Genomic DNA, 19,804 nt, shown 5'->3' with positions numbered 1-19,804 from the left:
AATCCAAGTTTGTTTGCTCTTTGGACCTACGTCAAGCCATTATCATAGAGCTAATGAAGGAGAACTGGATGTGTGAGGTATTACAGGGAAAGATGAAGTAGCTGGGAGCAGGGCCCTGTGGTGGTGATGATCTGGAGTTTATCACAGGGAACCAGGGCCTGTCTAGACTTAGTGTATCTTTGCTTCAGAAGGGCTGTGTAACCGTATCTGGCTCTGCAATGGCCTCGGAACGATAAGAACAGCTTGCCGGGTGTGTTCTGCAGTTTGAGGCTTTTTCTTCGCGAAGTCAGGGCTGGCTTTTGTGAGCCCAGGCACTGGATTTCTGGAGCTCTCCAGCCTTGCCAGGATTTGCTTTCTTGGAAACCAGGAAGTCCTTTGAAGACAATGATGTGAAACCCAAACACACTGGCTTTTAGTATTGAATCCATGTTTGTTCTCTAAATTGAGTCGGTATTTACAGATCTTTGAGAATTAAATGAATGTTAAAGCTTAGAACCAAGGATTAACAGAAGTTGTAAGTAGCCTCAGTAAATCTAAGGATTTGCTAACCCATGCTGCTTTCCATGAGAAGGACTGAGTGGAATGGAAGCTGGAGGGTTTGTAAGAAGGCATTTTCTCCTCGATTTCCCAATACTTAGTTATTTCTTACTGTAAGCAGAGGAGTGAAAGGACATAAAGAACATGGCCGTGAGAAAAGATCACCAGGGCCACGCGGTAGAGGCTTTATAAATATTCACTGAACGAGTTGCCTCTAAACATATATATGTATGTGAATCACTTAATATTTTTTAGTATTTCTAATTGTTCATCTTACTTTATGCCCTCAATAGTGTTATCAGTTAGGCTGATGTGAATGACAGGAAGAAGCTGAGGATCAGAGAAGGTAGGGACCTGAGCAGGTTAGTGACCAAAGAAAATAAGTCATGAGTTCCCTGAACCTCTATTTTCTTAGCTGTACAATGGGTCCACTAGTAAGTCACAGAGCTTTTTCAATATCAAGTGACATATGTTAACATACTCATGTGATCTTAAAAAATGCAGTAGAAAAGTTTTTCTTTTTTTAAAAAAAAGTTAAATATATTGACCAAGTGGTTAATACTTTTGATAGAATAATTAGAAAATACAGAGAAGCATAAAGAAGAAAATGAGTATTTCCTATTATCTCACTAACCCCAAACATCCACCTGAAGTGTGAATTGTCCAACCATTTTAAAAAGCAATTTGTTAATATATAGTAAAATCAGAGGTGTGCATGTCAGAATGAGGCAGCAGTTCCAAGTCCAATGTTCATTGCTGCATTGTCTGTAGCACTGAAAACAAATTGGGAGTAACGTGAATGTCCGCCAGTACGGGAATAGATTAATTTTGGGGTAGTCATCCAAAGCAATACTCTTTGCAATTAAAATAACTAAAACTAGATATGTAACATTTCAAAATTGCAGTGTTGAATGTAGAAAGGAGCTCACGAAAGGATTCAAACATTATAAATTGCACATTGTTTGTGAATACATATGTTAAATAATACAGTAAAAGAATAAAAACATAGAAGGAAACATGAATTTCAATCTTGGGGGGGTGCAATATATTTATTTATATTACAAATAAAATATTTGTAATTTTTAAAATTTAAATAGAGAGATACATTTTTTTTTTGCCTTTTAAAAGTTGGATCATATTGGCTGGGCGCGGTGGCTCACGCCTGTAATCCCAGCACTTTGGGAGGCTGAGGTAGGGGGAGCAAGAGGTCAGGAGATCGAGACCATACTGGCTAACACCGTGAAACCCTGTCTCTACTAAAAATACAAAAAATTAGCCGGGCATGGTGGCGGGTGCCTGTAGTCCCAGCTACTCGGGAGGCTGAGGCAGGAGAATGGCGTGAACCTGGAGGCGGAGCTTGCAGTGAGCAGAGATCGCGCCACTGCACTCCAGCCTGGGCAACAGCGCAAGACTCCGTCTTAAAAAAAAAAAATTAAAAAAAGTTGGATCATATCATATACATTTTTTTTTTCTTTTTTTTTGAGTTGGAGTCTAGCTCTGTTACCCAGGCTGGAGTGCAGTGGCTCAATCTTGGCTCACTGCAACCTCCACCTCCCGGGTTCAAGAGATTCTCCTGCCTCAGCCTCCTGAGTAGCTGGGATTACAGGTGCCCACCACCATGCCCAGCTAATTTTTGTACTTTTAGTAAAGACGGGGTTTCACCGTATTGGCCAGGATGGTCTCGATCTCCTGACCTCATGATCTGCCTGCCTTGGCCTCTCAAAGTGCTGGGATTACAGATGTGAGCCACAGCGCCCAGACTCATATACATTTTTGTAGACTCTGTATTGTAAGCATCTTTGTGTCACTAAACACACTTCCTCATTGTTTTTCCTGACCCTCCTAAGTCGTTCTGTTCTGACTTAATTGTATTTTCTTTATTTTTGAGACAGAGTCTCACTGTGTCACCCAGGCTGGAATGCAGTGGCGTGATCTTGGCTCACTGCAGCCTCAACCTCCCAGGCTCAGGTGATCCTCCCACCTCAGCCTTCTGAGTGACTGGGACCACAGATGTGCACCACCATGACCAGCTAATTTTTGTATTTTTTGTAGAGACAGGGTTTCACCGTGTTGCCGAGACCGATCTCCAACTCCTGGGCTCAAGAGACCCTCCCGCCTTGGCCTTACAGAGTGCTGGGACTATAGGCGTGAGCTTCCGTGCCTGTCCAATTGTATTTTCAAAGAATTCTAGAAGAAGCAAAATTGCTGAATCTTCCTTTTCAGATTTTATAATTATTTTCTATTTATTCATTTATAATTGTTCACAATTTTTTCTAATGCATTTATAATATATTTGACCCTGAAGGAGCTCATAACCTAAAAGCAAAAGCAGAATTCAAGACACACAGAATTCATCTAGTTTATGAAGGAATTCCCCAAAGTTTGGGAATGCGCAACATGAAACTTTTATTTACTTTTACCCAAAATAACCATGAATCAAGCAAATGTCTGGGTTGGAGAGAGGACTCTCCTATTACCACTGCAAGAAACGAGTCACTGACTGCCACCCACGACCCCATGTCAGAGGCTGTAGTTTTGTCAAAGGAAGGTGGTCTCGGGGCCTCTAGAGGCCTCGTTACACTCTCTACTGCTGCACACGTTCCTGTTCTGGCACTCGAGTTATAACCATTAACCCACTTATGGAACTTAGTGTTCCATTATTGGAACGCTAAGCATGTGGGAATTATTTATATCCTCCTGCTCAAGGTCATCACCAAGGTCTGATTTTTCACTCATGCAAAAATTCAAAAAATGACACTCTCCAGCATAAATGGGTTAAGAAGATAATTACAATTCCCTACCATCATAGGCCTTCCATTCCCTAATCTGTAACAGGTAATGTATCCCTTTAGAAGAATCTAAACGGCTGCTCCCCCTCTCTGCTTTTGTTCCTCCTGCAGAAACTGCCCTATAGGTAGATCTGTAAACTATCAATGCCCTTATGTGTATCAAGAGCACGTCTCCCGTGTTTGAATGGGAAACGTAAGGCCCGGGAAGTGGGCTTGGCATCCACCTGGCTCCCCTCATTCCCACCTGGGAATACGTTGGCACAAATGAACTTGCAGGAGCTCTCAGACGCAGCTTCCATCCTCCCTGCGGGTCTTTAACCAGCAGCTGGACAGGCTGGTCTGTAATGCAGGGTAACGTTGTGCAGCCTCTGGGAGAGGAAGAGGAGATCAGGTGGAGAGGCCAAGAGAGCAAGGCCAAGGAAAGAGCTGCGGGCACACAAGCTTGGTGGGGCCCTCCTTTGTGCTGACCAGCTGAGTGACAGGCAGGTCACTTAACACTCTAGCTGTCAGCTTTCTCATCTATCAAAGGAACAGTTAGAGAATTGACCCCCACAGTTCAATTCATCTCTGTTTATTGGTATTCGATGTAGGAGAGACTGCCTAGGAATCAATGAGGTAGAGAAGGATCTTTCAACAAATGCCTTGGATACAACTGGTTAGCTATTTGGAAATAAATCCATTTAAATCTTCACAGAGGACTGTAACCAAAAATAAGTGTAAGATGGATTGAGTAGCTAAAAACAAAATTAACTATAGAAAAACTAGATAAAATGAGTGAACATTTATCAGTTTTCTGCAGGATAAGAAATAAGCATAGAAGGAAGCCCTAAGTTTAAACATCATGAAAGAAATTACAGTTCTTACTTCATCATAATTTAAACCTCCAATAAGCTAAGAATAAAAATAAACAAACTGAAAAAGTTGGTCACTCTAAATGGAATAGGCAAGATGTTATTCTATTTAAGAAAGCAATATGCAAGGGATAAAGGAACAATCAATAAAAAAGTCATGGAGGGGAAACAGCATTTAATAAATACTTTAAAACATGCAGCTTCATGGCCATTCAGAAATGCAGTTTAATGTAAGACTGTATAAAGATTTAATTTTGCTTTTCATTGTTTTTAAATGAGAATTCTTATTGCTGACAAACATGTAGTGAAATGGGTATTTATATATATTGCTAGTAAGAATATAAACAGCTACAAATATTTTGGCAATATTTGGGCAATACAAGCAATTTGTCAATATTCACCAGGTACCTTAAAATGTTTGTTTCTGGAATGCAGAAATGTTGTTTCTGGGAATATATTGCAAAGAAATAACCCAAAATTCAGGAAAAAAAAAAGGTTTGTGCCCAGAATTGTTAAACATTGTACTATTTATTCTTGAAAAAACACAAAGAAGCCTAAATATAATAATGAGGCAATTAGGTAATAATTATGATAAGTCTAGTATAATTACGAGAAGGATATTTATATTCTGATATGGCAACTGAATATGATTTCACATTACAGGCTAGAAAAGAGCATATAAAATAGATTTAAAATAAAATCTCAACTACTGTATATTTATTTTTAACTTTTATTTTAAGTTCAGGGATACATGTGCAGGTTTGTTATATAGGTAAACTTGTGTCATGGGGCTTCTTGTACAGATTATTTTGTCACCAGGTATTAAACCTACTACCTCTTAGTTATTTTTCCTGATCCTCTCCCTACTCCCACCCTCCGCCCTCTGATAGGCCTCAGTGTGTATTGTTCCCCTCAATGTGTCCATGTGTTCTCATTATTTAGTTCCCACTTGTAAGTGAAAACACGTGGTGTTTGGTTTTCTGTTTCTGCATTAGTTTGCTAAGGATAATGGCCCCCAGCTCCATCCATGTTGCTGCAAAGGCCATGATCTCATTTTTTATAGTTGCATAATATTCCACGGTATATATGTACCACATTTCCTTTATCCAGTCTACTATTGATGGGCATTGAGGTTGATTTCATGTCTTTGCTATTGTGAATAGCTGCAATAGTGAATAGCTGTGAATAGCTGCAATAGTACTGCAATGAACGTAAGTGTGCATGTGTCTTTATGATAGAACGATTTATATTCCTTTGGGTGTATAACCAGTAATGGGATTGCTGGGTCGAATGATATTTCTGTTTTTAGGTCTTTGAGGAATTGCGACACTGTTTTCCACAATGGTTGAACTAACTTACACTCTCACCAATGGTGTATGTGTTCCTTTTTCTCTGCAACCTCAGCAGCCTGTGTTATTTTTTGACTTTTAAATAATAGCCATTCTGACTGGTGTGAGATGCTATCTCACTGTGGTTTTGATTTGCATTTCTCTACTGATCATGATGTTGAGCTTTTTTTCATGTGTTTGTTGGCCTCATGTATGTCTTCTGAAAAGTGTCTGTTCATGTCCTTTGCCCACTTTTTAATGGGGTTGTGTGTTTTTTCTTGTAAATTTATTTAAGTTCCTTATGGATGCTGGATTTTAGGCTTTTGTCAGATGCATAGTTTGCAAATATATCATCCCATTCTGTAGGTTGTCTGTTCACTTAGTTGATAGTTTCCTTTGCTGTGTAGAAGCTCTTTAGTTTAATTACATCCCATTTGTCAATTTTTGCTTTTGTTGCAATTGCTTTTGGTGTGTTCGTCATGAAATCTTTGCCCATTCCTATGTCCAGAATGGTATTGCTTAGGTCATCTTCCAGGGTTTTTATAGTTTTGGATTTTACACTTAAGTCTTTAGTCCATCTTGGGTTAATTTTTGTATATGGCATAAGGAAGGTGTCCAGTTTTCAATCTTCTGCATATAGCTAGCCAGTTATCCCAGCACTATTTATTGAATAGGGAGTCCTTTCCCCATTGCTTGTTTTTGTCAGCTTTGTTGAAGATAAGATAGTTGTAGGTGTGTGGCCTTATTTCTGGGCTCTCTATTCTGTTCCATTGGTCTACGTGTCTGTTTTTGTTCCAGTACCGTGCCCATTTGGTTACTGTAGCCCTGTAGTATAGTTTGAAATCAGATAGTGTGATGCCTCCAGCTTTGTTCTTTTTGCTTAGGCTATTCAGGCTCTTTTTTGGTTCCATATGAATTTTAAAGTAGTTTTTTCTATTAATAGTACTGTGAAGAATGTCATTGGTAGTTTAATAGGAATAGCATTGAATCTGTAAATTACTTTGGGCAGTATGCACACTTTAACGATATTGATTCTTCCTATCCACGAGTATGGAATGTTTCTTCATTCGTTTGTGTCATCTCTGATTTCTTTGAGCAGTGTTTTGTAGTTCTCCTTGTAGCGATCTTTCACTTCCCTGGTTAGCTGTATTCCTAGGTTTTTTTTTTTGTTTTTTTTTTTTTGAGACAGAGTCTCGCTGTCACCCAGGCTGGAGTGCAGTGGCATGATCTCGGCTCACTGCAAGCTCCACCTCCCAGGTTCACTCCATTCTCCTGCCTCAGCCTCACGAGTAGCTGGGACTACAGGCGCCCACTACCACGCCCGGCTAATTTTTTGTATTTTTAGTGGAGACGGAGTTTCACCGTGTTAGCCAGTATGGTCTCGATCTCCTGACCTCACGATCCGCCCGTCTCGGCCTCCCAAAGTGCTGGGATTACAGGCGTGAACCACCGCGCCCAGCCAGTATTTTATTCTTTTTTGTGGCAGTTGTGAATAGGAGTTTGTTGCTGATTTTGTTCTTGGCTTGTCTATTGTTGGTGTATAGGAATGCTACTGAATTTTGTTCATTGATTTTGTGTCCTGAGACTTTGCTGAAGTTGTTTATCAGCTTGAGGAGCTTTTGGGCTGAGACTGGGGTTTTCTAGCTGTAGGATCCTGTCATCTACAAACAGGGATAGTTTGACTTCCACTCTTCCTATTTGGATGCCCTTTATTTCTTTCTCTTGCCTAATTGCTGTGGCCAGGACTTTTTTTTTTTTTTTTTGAGACAGAGTCTTACTCTGTTGCCCAGGCTGGAGTGCAATGGCACAATCTCAGCTCTCTGCAACCTCCGCCTCCTGGGTTCAAGCGATTGTCCTGCCTCAGCCTTCTGAGTAGCTGGGATTACAGGCATGTGCCACCACACCTGACTAATTTTTGTATTTTAGTAGAGATGGGGTTTCACCATGTTGTCTAGGCTGGTCTCGAACTCCTGACCTCAAGTGATTCACCTACCTCAGCCTCCCAAAATCTGTGATTACAGGTGTGAGCCACCATGGCCCGGCCAGGACTTCTAATACTATGTTGAATAGGCGTGGTGAGAGAGGGCATCCTTGTTTTGTGCCAGTTTTCAGGGGGAATGCTTCCGGCTTTTGCCCATTCAGTATGATGTGTTGGCTGTGGGTTTGTCATAGATGGCTCTTATTATTTTAAGGAACGTTCCTTCAATACTTACTTTATTGAGAGTTTTTAACATGAAGGAGTTCAACTACTATATATTTAAAAATAAAAAAGCCTCTGAAATGGTTTTATCTAGCAAAGGGGAGGGGAAAGCTTTATGCATTCGCCAAAGAATAGAAGAAAACAAACCAAAATGTTGTCAATAGCTGTTCTAGGTGGTAAAATGTCTGCATTTTAGAATTGTACGCATTTTGTATAATGAATTACTGTTATAACGGAGTGACTTTACCTTTCAAGAAATTCCTGGCTTTGCCTAAGTGATTTACACGGCAAGTATAATTTCCTTTAGTTTCACTGGATTTGTGTTTTAATAGAAGATTCTTTGTTTTAAAAAAAGTCACCTCTGTGTTCCTCAACCGACATCTGAGTTCCTCCTCTACAGGGGATTCTGCAGGTAATTTATTTGAGTAATTTCATGTCAGTTTAACATATTGCCTCATGCAGTTTCAGTGCTGGTAGGAAGAGGACTCAACTTGGCTGCTTACAGCATGTAAAGGTATGGAGAGCAATCTTGTGGGTTCATCTGTGTGGATTTTGCAGGGAGAATAACTTGGCGCGTCATCTGCCCTGTGTTTAATGTAATGGGAAAGAAACCCAGGACTTTATCAGTTTATGCTCTTACTTTTGCGTTGTCTTTGACAGTTCAGTGTTACCACAATGAAAATTAAATTATGTTAGGTCGTCTAGAGACTCAGATGGAATCAGTATTTATTGAGCATCTGTTCTGTAAGAAGTGGAAGGGGTGGAAGTCATCTCGGCCCAGGGTATATTACTCAGTAAGTGCTTTAGTTTATTGGGCATGGTACTTACCACTTAAAACCTAGCAAGGGGCTCTGTAAGAATCCCCTGTGCTAGGCCGGGTGCGGTGGATCACATGAGATTGGGAGTTCAAGACCAGCCTGACCAACATGGAGAAACCCTGTCTAGACTAAAAATACAAAATTAGCTGGGCGTGGTGGCGCATGCCTGTAATCCCAGCTACTCGGGAGGCTGAGGCAGGAGAATCGCTTGAACTTGAGAGGCGGAGGTTGCAGTGAGCTGAGATCACTCCATTGCACTCCAGCCTGGGCAACAAGAGTGAAACTCTGTCTCAAAAAAAAAAAAAAAAGAATCCCCTGTGCCTATGCTCAGAAGTCTAATGCAGTGTTAGTATATAGTAGAACTTAAATATGAATCAATGAATTTTTAGCTGAATGAATGAACGGGTAGCTCCTTGGATGGGAACCTAATGAATGAATATACTTCTCAGTGGATGAATGAATGTATGCATGAATTAAACAACTCTGTCCTGGATTCTGCTTAAAAGTTGGAAAGAACCTCACCACTTCTCCAAGCATCTTTTGCTCTGAGCTTGATGACTGAAGTAAGAAGAGAGAGAAGGCCCTGACACATGTTTGATCACTGCTGCTGCTAATGAAACTTTTCGAGGAATACCCAGTCTGTAATGCCCTCAAAGGCATCCTTCATATCCAAGTACTTCAGTATTCTTGTGGCCATTTTTCAGAGCTATCTAGAAACAAGGATACTGCATGTCAACTTATTTTGGGCACTCGAAGCCAGCAATTCTGTCTTCAATAAATGATTCATGTCAGAAAAGCATTTAAGTGCATTTGTTTTCTAATAAGTCTCTCTTCAGGTCCATTATGCATGAATCAAACTGGGGAAGTTGCCTGGGTTCATTTGGCATCCTTTATGAAAATCAAAGAAATGAGAGATTTAAAATCCAGCCATATTGATTCTCCCGCCTTCCTCGCACTCCTTACCAGAAACTAGGATTGGCAATGACAGGATCTCCAAGAACTCAAGGATTGAGGGCACTTCACGGACAGTGAGGAGGAGAGGGAGGGGCCCACCAAAGAGAAAAGAGCCCAGTTTCTGGTATCTGAGATGCAGAAGAAAATGAACGGCCACTTGCTTATGTCCCCCTAAACTGCTCCCCTGAGCAGCCCCTCGCTGAACCACCCCACTAAAAGTAAGCTCCTGTGGCCACTATAGAGGCAGCAGAGTGCTTCCTCTGAGCTCTACTCCTGGCGAGCCCTCTAGGGTGCTTAATGCCACATTAGTTTCCATGAATCAGAAGCACTGTGGTTAAAGGCACGTGCACAAGTGGCCCCATTTCCCATTTTCCAGAACCATAAAACTGGGACTGATATCCGATGCCTAAGCATCTGCCCTGCAGAAGGCTTCCACATCCATCACCTCCTGAAGTCTCCCATCACCCCTGTGGGGCCGGCGTGTATGTCAGTACGTCCTGTTGACAAAGGAGGAAGCTGAGCGCGGCAGAGGTGATGTGACCAAAGGGATGAGGATCAACGATCGAGAATCACACTCAGGTCCCCTGACTGTAAATACTGGCTACCTCCCCTGCCGCATTTATTTATTCCACCATGAATAGAGTCGCAATTTCTCGGTTCCCAAGGAGGTTTCTACCCTGGTTGGCATAGGCCACTGCAAAATAAGTTGCCAGTTGGTGCACGGCTTGCTAGTAGGCATGTGTGCGAAATTAAGTTAGCATTTGCGGGAGAGTTCTCATGCCCACGTGCTTTTGCTACGTGGCCTTTGGCTCTGGTTGCTATCACTTCGCATCTCCTTGGTTTTCTGAGATAGCCTGTCTCTGACACTGGGACTCCCCAGGCCTGGGGTTTTGGCCCATCTGTCTGTGGTTGGTGACCTTCACTGATTAGGAGCTTTGCTCAGGGGGCCAAAGACAGTGTTTCATCCTAGGCTAAGTGGTGGAAGGCATCACTCTTACTGGATCAGTTGACCCAGGCAGAGTAGGTGGGCTAGGCCAGACCAAAGGGAGAGATGTGTGCACCCTTATCGGCTTTACTGGATCGGAGATGTCAGAGAATGCAGTTCGCTATCTCTGTTTGGTGGTTCAGTATTATTATCCTCACGGTTTCCTGGCCTGTCCGCTCACACAGCAGCAAAATGTGAGTTTGTTTAGCCATAATGGAGCCAGCTTAAAGGTTGTAGAGTGCCGAAATACTGAAAAGATTACGCTTGTAACCCTTTCCCCAGTGGTTATTAAACATGAAAATACTAAATGATGAAATAAGCCTAAGGAAACTGCCAACATTTTAAATTTCGCCATAAACCTTAACTTTAAAGGCTTTTTATTATTTGTTTTTGTCGTATTTTGAAATATTAAAGATCAGATTTTATTAAAAAGTCTTCTTTGGTGCCATGATTTGCTGGTGATGTAGGAACGTGCTGTCTGCATTGGTGTCAGCCCCGTCCTCACCCCTGCCCGGAAGACTTCCTGCTTCTTTGCGGGAGGCAGATGGCACTGTGACCTACCTGTTCTTTGCGTCTTCTGTATTTGTTAGAATTGTGTCGTCAGCTCCTCGCTGTATGTCTGTTTGAGATCAGGAAAACACAGGTACATTCAGAGAGCACCAAAGTGATGAGCATCTTGGTCTTCTCAATACCAGTTTTTATTTCCCTTCCACAAGGTGGAAACAAGGCCTACATTGAATATGCAACTCATTTCTTCCATGAGATTTATGTAGGGAATTGACAGTTAACCTGTTATTAGGAAGAGAGCCTCAAAGCCAATGACTTTGAACTGCCTTCCTCTGGGCTGGGAATAAGGACATAATCATTTCATTAAAACTTGTGAGTGGGCTTTGAGGGTCTTAGGAGTCACTTCAGCTCAGGGTCACCCTGGAGATGAGTGGATGTCAGGCTAAAAATGTCCACCTGAGGAAAATCTTATTGAAATAAACAAACAGATAATGAGAGCCACAGTGGAGAAGTGAGTAAGAAAAGCTGGTGATGGTTGGGGGCCAGGGAGAAGGGGTCAAGGGAAGGAGGAGACCGGTCAGCCCGGGAGGGAGGCAGGGGCTTCGACTGAGGGTTCTTCATGCAGCTGTTGTGCTGTTTCTGTGCCTTCCTGTGTGTAATTGTTACAGCACGGTGGGAGGCAGGGAATTTCACCTCCATTAGCAGATGCAGACCCGGAGGCTCAGAGAGCATAAGCTACTGACCCAAGATTGCACAGCTAGGAAACAGCGCCTCTCCTGCAGGCTCTGGGCACACAGCCTTGTGGTGGGCCAAGTGCGCAGGATGGACGAGGCTCTGACGTGAGCTGCCAGTCCTGACCACGTTGCCTTGGTGACGGTGGGGGTAGAGTGGGAGGTGGTTTAGGTGCTGAATAAATCTCTCTCTTTTTGTTTTTAGTGCCGGCTGGGGATGCCAGCCACCTCACGCCTGCTTCTGCCGGCCCAGGGCCGGGTCTTGGGCCATTTCCCTACTTTGGTAACCCCAAGGGGAGAGCTGCCCCTTCACTGTCCCCAGCTCCCATGTCGTTCCAGCCCTCACAGGCTTAGTATTGAGCTGACAGCCACAGCCATGTAGCAGCAATGACGATGATGAAATCGACAATTTCAACATGCATTCTGCTTTCTTTCCATGTTTGAAAAAGTTTCATTTTTTTTAAATTAAAAAAAAATTTTTTTGAGACAGAGTCTGGCTCTGTCGCCCAAGCTGGAGTGCAGTGGCACAATCTCCACTCACTGCAACCTCCACCTCCTGGGTTCAATCAATTCTCCTGCTTCAGTCTCCCGAGTAGCTGGGAGGCACGTGCCACCACGCCCGGCTAATTTTTGTGTTCTTAGTAGAGACGGGGTTTCACTATGTTGGCCAGGCTGGCCTCGATCTCCTGACCTCAGGTGATCCACCCACCCCCTCCCAAAGTGCTGGGATGACAGGTGTGAGCCGCTGCGCCCGGCCTAGGTTTCCTTATTAACCAGAATATAATGTTGTGGACGTTTCCCCTGTTTGGAAGATTAATTTTTTTCATTTCTGTTTGGATTGATCATATTGGATTTTTCATCAGGAGTTGATAAAATTTTTTGGAGACTTCACAGACTGAGCATAATTTTAAAATATGCCTCTGCTGAGCATTGTTTAAAATAGCTCATACACCCTCGGTTGTTGGAAATGCATCTAGCCAGCTGGCACCCTCAGAATGTGTACCTACTCTGAGGTCTGCACCCTCCAGCCCCACGAGGCTGTGGGCGAGCTGGATGGGGTTTGGAGGATGTGGCCTACTTGGAGAAAAGGTGCCACTGAGGCTCCCCAGGACTGACTGTGAAAGGGAAGTCGCTTAAATACTCATGAGCATCCCAACAGTCAGAAACAAGACCATGGACTGAAATCCCAGGCGTCCCGGAAGGCTGAAGTTCATGAAGTCTATCATGTTGGGCTTCTTGTCTTATAGGCAGCATTAAGAGCGTGAGACTGGTTAAAAGCGTGAGACTGGCCCAGGCCGGGCCCCCACAGTTACTCACCATTAGCGCTTTACACTTCACCTCCTCTAACTAAACCTCGGTTTTCGCATCTATAATGTGAGAATGGCAATACCTTTCATAGTGGGTTTTTGTGAGAACTAATGGGATAATATATGCTAAACATTTTTTATACTGATGCTGCTGCACTGGCTATGATTCAGAAGCCCTATGATGTTTAACTGTAAACATTTTTGGCCAGGTGCTGTGGCTCACGCCTGTAATCCCAGCACTTTGGAAGGCTGAGGCAGGCGGATCACTTGAGATCCGGAGTTCGAGACCAGCCTGGCCAACATGGTGAAGCCCCATCTCTACCAAAATTATAAAAATTACTCGAGCGTGATAGTGCACACCTGTAGTCCCAGCTACTCTGGAGGCTGAGGCAGGAGAATTGCTTGAACCCAGGAGGCGGAGGTTGCAGTGAGCCGAGATTGTACCACTGCACTCCAGCCTGGGCAACAGAGGGAGAGTCCATCTCAAAAACAAACAAAAACAAAAACATTTTCATCTCATAGCAGTTAAAGCTACGGAAAGCCTTAGAGAACACTTAATTTCCTTCTGCCTTACTTCTTCTCATGACAGAATAAGTTACCAAGGTTTTCCATCTGTGTTTGCTTCTGAGTCTAGCTTTCTGTGGACTAGGTATAAAAGCTCTTGCCAATTTGTTTTTCTCTTACAAGCTACTCAGAACCAACTATTAAATATAAACTTAGAAGCATCACTTTTCCATAGACCTGAGTTTTTATCCTGCAGCAGTGGGGCTTTGAAGAGGGACTAAAGGTTAGTTATTAGAGGACATAGTGAAAAAGTTAAGTATGATTTATGGTTTCTTCAGAGTTTGGTTTGTTTTAACAGACATCATGTACTGGACAAAGGACTATTCTATGAAATTTTAAAATATGTGAATTTTGTATAGGCTTCTGCCATACCATTAGATGATGATAATTTTTTTTTTCTTTTTTGAGACAGAGTTTCACTCTTGTTGCCTAGGCTGGAGTGCAATGGCGCGATCTTGGCTCACTGCAACCTCCACCTCCTGGGTTCAAGCATTTCTCCTGCCTCAGCCGCCCGAGTAGCTGGGATTACAGGTGCCTGCCACCACGCCCAGCTAAATTTTGTATTTTTAGTAGAGATGGGGTTTTCACCATGTTGGCCAGGCTGGTCTCGAACTCCTGACCTCGTGATTCGCCCACCTCAGCTTCCCAAAGTGCTGGGATTACAGGTGTGAGCCGCCGCACCTGGCCGATGATGATTATTTTTTAATTGAGGACTATGTTACTTAGAGCTCGTCCCAAAGACAGTTAAATCCAGTCTAGAATACTTTCTCTCCTGTTTGGTTGTAGGAATTAGGCCAACTGAACTCTAAGGGAGCCAAAACTGAACCCAGCCTTGTCTGCCAGGAGTGAGAACAGAGCACGTTCCTCAGACCTGTACAAGTTAGTTGCTGCCCTGGTGGAGACTTTGGCCACCTTCATCCGACCCGAAGGAGTGCTGGCAATCTGAATGTAGCGTGTGCTGGACACCAGCTCCCTCGTTTCTCCTGGGATGTATCCACTCCCCTCTCCTCTGTGGGCACCGCAGTACCAGGGGATTCTGTGTCCTGGAGACCGAAATATTGGTTCAGAAACAATCTGCCAGCTGTCCCCACTTTAGCTGTGCTGCTCTCTTTGCCAGTCCCTGAAGTTTTTATTTTCTTTTATTTGTCTGGTTAACCTGGGCCACTTGGGAATCTTCTCTGTAGATGGGAGTTGGGGAAGAGTGGCAGAGCTGGATCGCTTAATCACTGTTGAGGAAGAGTACAGTGGCATAGAGGAAAAAGCTTGCCTTGGGAGGGCAGCCGTGTGTTTGACTTGGAAGGGATCTTGGAGTGCACCTTGTCAGTTTCTTCCTAAGGATAAAGATGCTGAAGCTGTAGTCTTGAACCCAGCCCAGGCCTCCAGGTGGACAGACTTGTATAAGTTGTGTGTGTGTGTGTGTGTGTACACAAAGATAACTGCTGTTAGCGTTTTGGTAAGACTTTCTTTTCTTCCGGTTTTTTTTTTTAGAGTTGTGATTATTTTCTCCACATGATTTTGTATCCTGTCACTTAATATCATAATGAAAATGTATCCATTTTACTGCAAACCTATTTTAGTGATACTTCACCTATTCCATTTGGTGGGTCTTCCATAATTCAGTTTTTTGTTTCCTTATGTCAGAAATACAAATTGTTTCTAATTTTTGGCATTGGAAACAGTAGTGGTTGAATATCTTTATACATAGGGAATTTTCTGAAGGTTAATTTTGTCCTTAAGATAGTCAGAAATTGGTTTACTATTAAGTGGTATGAAGCTGTTTAAGGCCCTAATATGTGTGTGAAATTGCTTACTAAAAAGATGGATTTGTACTCACACTGAGGCTAGGAGTCCCATTCTACCTCATCTCTGTAGAATGGAGTATTATCATTAAAAACAAAAAGCCTAGTTTGGAATGTAAAAAGTAGTATAAAATAATTTGCATTCATTTCTTTGATCTCTTTTTGTATGTTCTGGATTTTGAGGTCAAAAGAGCTTCAATAAGATGTTTAGATTTTAATGACAATCCTAAAGTGGGCAGGAGCATTATTTCAGCAATTCTTCTTGGACTGATTTCTTTGGAAGAAAGAAAGTTTTGCCTTTTCTACAACCCTGACCTGGTTGAGTGCTGCAATGTGAATCTATATTAAAAACAAACAAATAAATACCTTTTAAATCCAGCTAGTGGCGAAGTTAATCCCATTTCAGGTTTAGCCTGTCTTCCTGAGTATGACTGAAGTTCATGCTTATTTAATAGTTTCAGAATTTTGAATAAGACAGAATATGAAGTCTTAACTAAGGTTATCTTGTTGCCTAATTTAATGCATTAAACTGACAGCTCTCTGTATAGAGAAGGATGCGGTTTGGATTCTTTCATGGGGAAATTCTGAGTTTTCTTTCATTTGCTTATGTTTTCACCAACATAGGCTGGGCAGCATATGGTACCATCTGCCTTACACCGTACATAACTCACTTCAGCAGTCCCATCGACCAAACGCTGTGCTGGAGTGTGTATGCCTGGCTGTCTGTGTCTGTAGAACTTCATGGTAGAAATGCTACCTGAGAAATTCAGTGCTAGAGTGAGAGCATTTGTCTTGCTTGCACTTTAACATATTCTTATGTGTATTAATTAGTCCATTCTCACACAGCTAATAAAGACATACTCAAGACTGGGTAATTTATAAAGGAAAGAGGTTTAATTGACTCACAGTTCTGCAGGGCTGGAGAGGCCTCAGGAAACTTACAATCATGGCAGAACGCAACCTTCTTCACATGCTGACAGGAAGGAGAAGCGCCAAGCAAAAGGGTGAAAAGCCCCTTATGAAACCATCAGATCTTATGAGAACTCACGATCACAAGAACAGCATCAGGGTAACCACTCCCATGATTCAGTTACCTCCCACTAGGTCCCTCCCACGACACGTGGAGATTATGGGAACTACAATTCAAGGGAAGATTTGGGTGGAGACACAGCCAAACCCTATCACCTCATCTCCATCCCACGCTTTGGGAAGATTACATAGTTAAGGAAGGTAAAGTACACGTGAGTGCTTGTGACTGCATTATTCCCCATTTCTGAGTCACTAGCAGAAAAGTATAGGTTAGAATGAAAACATATGGGGGTGGATGCTTTAACACATTACAGGTAAATTAAAGACAATGTCTTGATCTAGATATGTAGAGAAGGAAAACTGAGTTGACGACCATCTCATTGGCTTTCCCAGGAGAGACGAAGTCATCTGTCTTAGCTGCTCCTTCTTTGCCTTCTTGCAAATGATAGAAAAATCCCCCATTACTTGGGGTTTTCCCTGTTCCAGGCATCCTGGCAAGTGTTTCCAATGCTTTACTATACTTGCTCCTTGCAGCCACCTCATGCTGAAGTTATTGTTCTGATTTTACACACGAGGAAAATGAGGGCCAAGTAAGTTAATCAACTTCCATAGCTGTAAAGTGGCCAAGCCTGGATTTGTAGCCAGACTGCCTGACTCTCAGTGCCCTCTCCACAGCGGAAGCTCCAACAACTATGCTGCATTCTGCCCCCCGCCTCCCCACCCCCCCATTACCCCCCCACCCCCAGCCCCCCAACACACAGCAGTGCTTGGCTTCCAGGTGGTCTCGCGTTGCCTGCACATTTCAGAATTTCTCTTGTCTGGTGCTTTGGTTGATCACCTTTCTGCTGACTTTAATAGAGCATGCCAACCCTGTGGTCCCTCCTCAAGTTAGCAAGCAGTGTACACTTTCTCCCTCAGAGACTTGCAAGCATCTCACTTTTGTGGCATATGCCCATCATCTGCCCACCCCTAACCTTCACGGGGGCTGGGAAATGGAGTCTGTCCAGTTCTGTGCTCAGAATGGGGTGGATTTCATTCTCGTCGTAAAAAAGGATGATAAAACACAGAGAAGAAAAGGAGATCAGCCATAATCCTTCTGCCAACATTTAGCCACTATTAATAGATAGTTATAGATATAGTAATAGATGTAGGTATGAATGACATATATGCACACATTATTATTTTACAGTTAAGAATTATACTTCTTTGTGAACTTTTCCCACTCAGTGTATTCTAATATTCTCTAAAGGTCTATACCCGCTGACTTAACCCCTTTGGTACACTGTTGGCTTACAGTCAACATCCCCTATGTATTTAACCCCCTTTGTCTCTCCCATCCTTATACGAATGACTCAGTTTTTACGTCCAAGTGGTGCTGAAGGAGACTTCTTCTGGTATTCAGTAAGAAACCTTGCTAATGTTAATGATGGTTACCTACTTTCTCAAATAGCCATGAACTCTTTCACACAGACTCATAGCCAACACTTTTTCAATATGTGCCCTTGAGGACTGCCAGAGACTTTGCCAAATGATTGGCTAAATTCAATATCTACTAATCTACCAGTGGCCTGGGAAACAAAGGTAATTTGGATTAGATTATGTCTCCTTGAACCTGTTGTGATTCCTAGTGACAACTGCTTTTTGTCTATGTTTTAAACGCTGGTGCAGTCATTTTCAGGTGATGCATATTGAGCTCATGGGTCAGATGCGGCCTTCTGGAAAATTCCAATAATGTATCCAGATATGGTTTCCTGGCATTTTTCCTATTCTGTATGATTTAAAAATGTCTTTGTGTTTCCACGATCCCTTTTGCATGTTGCCTTAGTTCACTAGGTTGTGGTTTGTCTGGGACTCATTATCTGGAGAGAAGCCTCCCCCTGCCTTTTATTTATTTATTTTGTTTGAGATGGAGTCTCACTCTGTCGCCCAGGCTGGAGTGCAGTGGCACAATCTCGGCTCACTGCAACCTCTGCCTCCCAGGTTTAAGTGATTCACCTGCCTCAGCCTCCCGAGTAGCTGGGATTACAGACACCCACCACCACATCCAGGTATTTTTTTTTTTTTTTTGTATTTTTAGTGGAGATGGGGTTTCACCATGTTGGCCAGGCTGGTTTCGAACTCCTGACCTCAAGTGATCTGCCTACCTGGGCCTCCCAAAGTGCTAGGACTACAGGTGTGAGCCACTGCTCCCGGCCTCCCCCTTCCTTTTAATGCTTTAAGCCCTCATCGGGTCACTTGTCTGCCCCCAGAGGTAACTGTGCCAGCCTCTGTGGCCAGATTTCTTTGTGTGAACCTGTTGAAAGAGAATTCCCAGTAGAATTTGGCCTCCTGCACTCCCATCCCTAGGGTGTCTCAAGGTCATGGGGTGAATTTCAGGAAAAAGTAAAGGTTAAACGCTGCTTCTGAGCTCACTGATGGGAAAACACCTGCTGTTTCATTTCATGAGTACCAAAACCCAGAAAAAGGCAATACATCATCTTTACTTTGTCAAGCACATGAGTTCATCATTTTTGGCCTTGATAGTAAGAAACATCTTTTTTTTTTTCACAGAAATATGGCATAGCAGCAGCTTCCTAGTTCTCTGTTGATTTAGAAACTCCGTAAGTAGCGCTCTGATATGCTCAGAAACAGCATAAGTTCTTTGTCATATTCTTGCCTCATATAATAAGCCACTGAAGTGGATTTGCTGGAAAGACTCTTTCCGTCACATTCTAGGTACTTGCAAAGCTAAAAGGGAACTAGGCAAAGTATTTTTAAAATGTTTCTCTCCAGCTATTTTCATCGCTGGCCAGATGAAAATACCATCTTTCCTCGGCATGACATGAAATTGGCTAATTGCCACGTTAGAAGAGAAAGTGCTGTTTTATTCAAGATGGGAAAGAAGCTGATATGGTTTCTATCTGTGTCCCTGCCCAAGTCTCACGTTGAATTTGTAATCCCCAGCACTGGAGGTGGGACCTGGTGGGAGGTGATTGGATCACGGGGGTGGAGTTCTCATGAATGGTTTAGCACTGTCCCCCCTTGGTACCGTATAATCAGTGAGTTCTCTTGAGATTTGGTTGTTTAAAAGTGTGTGGCACCTCCCCCTTCTCTCTCTCTCGCTCTTCCTCCTGCCTTGTAAGATGCCCGCTCCCCCTTTGCCTTCCGCCATGAGTAAAAGCTTCCTGAGGCCTCCCCAGAAGCAGAAGCCGCTGTGCTTCTTGTACAGCCTGCAGAACCGTGAGCCAATTAAACCTCTTTTCTTTATAAATTGTCCAGTCTCAGGTATTTCTTTATAGCAGTGCGAGAATGGACTAATCCAGATGGGTCCCCAAAACGTCTATCTGGAATGAACTTAAGACATATGTCACACATTTGTCCTCCAGACACACCCCTACATAATTCAGCCATGTTTCTTTTAATCAT

At 42.9% G+C, this 19,804-nt stretch overlaps 1 protein-coding gene across 4 annotated transcripts in view; it reads left to right on the top strand.

Annotated features, from left to right (window-relative positions):
- Positions 1-19,804, top strand: part of AGPAT4 (1-acylglycerol-3-phosphate O-acyltransferase 4) — a 139,286-nt gene that overhangs the window by 19,762 nt on the left and 99,720 nt on the right. Inside the window, exon 1 of one of the 4 annotated variants that reach the window (XM_063813645.1) lies at positions 18,955-18,999. The exons of the other annotated variants lie outside the window; for them this stretch is intronic. The gene's annotated coding sequence lies outside the window, so the exon portion shown is untranslated. Of the gene's footprint in view, positions 1-18,954; positions 19,000-19,804 lie in introns of those variants that run through there. 4 annotated transcript variants of the gene reach the window in all.

Source organism: Pan troglodytes, chromosome 5 (genome assembly GCF_028858775.2).
Source record: "Pan troglodytes isolate AG18354 chromosome 5, NHGRI_mPanTro3-v2.0_pri, whole genome shotgun sequence".
Lineage (NCBI taxonomy): Eukaryota > Metazoa > Chordata > Mammalia > Primates > Hominidae > Pan > Pan troglodytes.
This window is presented reverse-complemented; position numbering and strand designations above follow the sequence as displayed.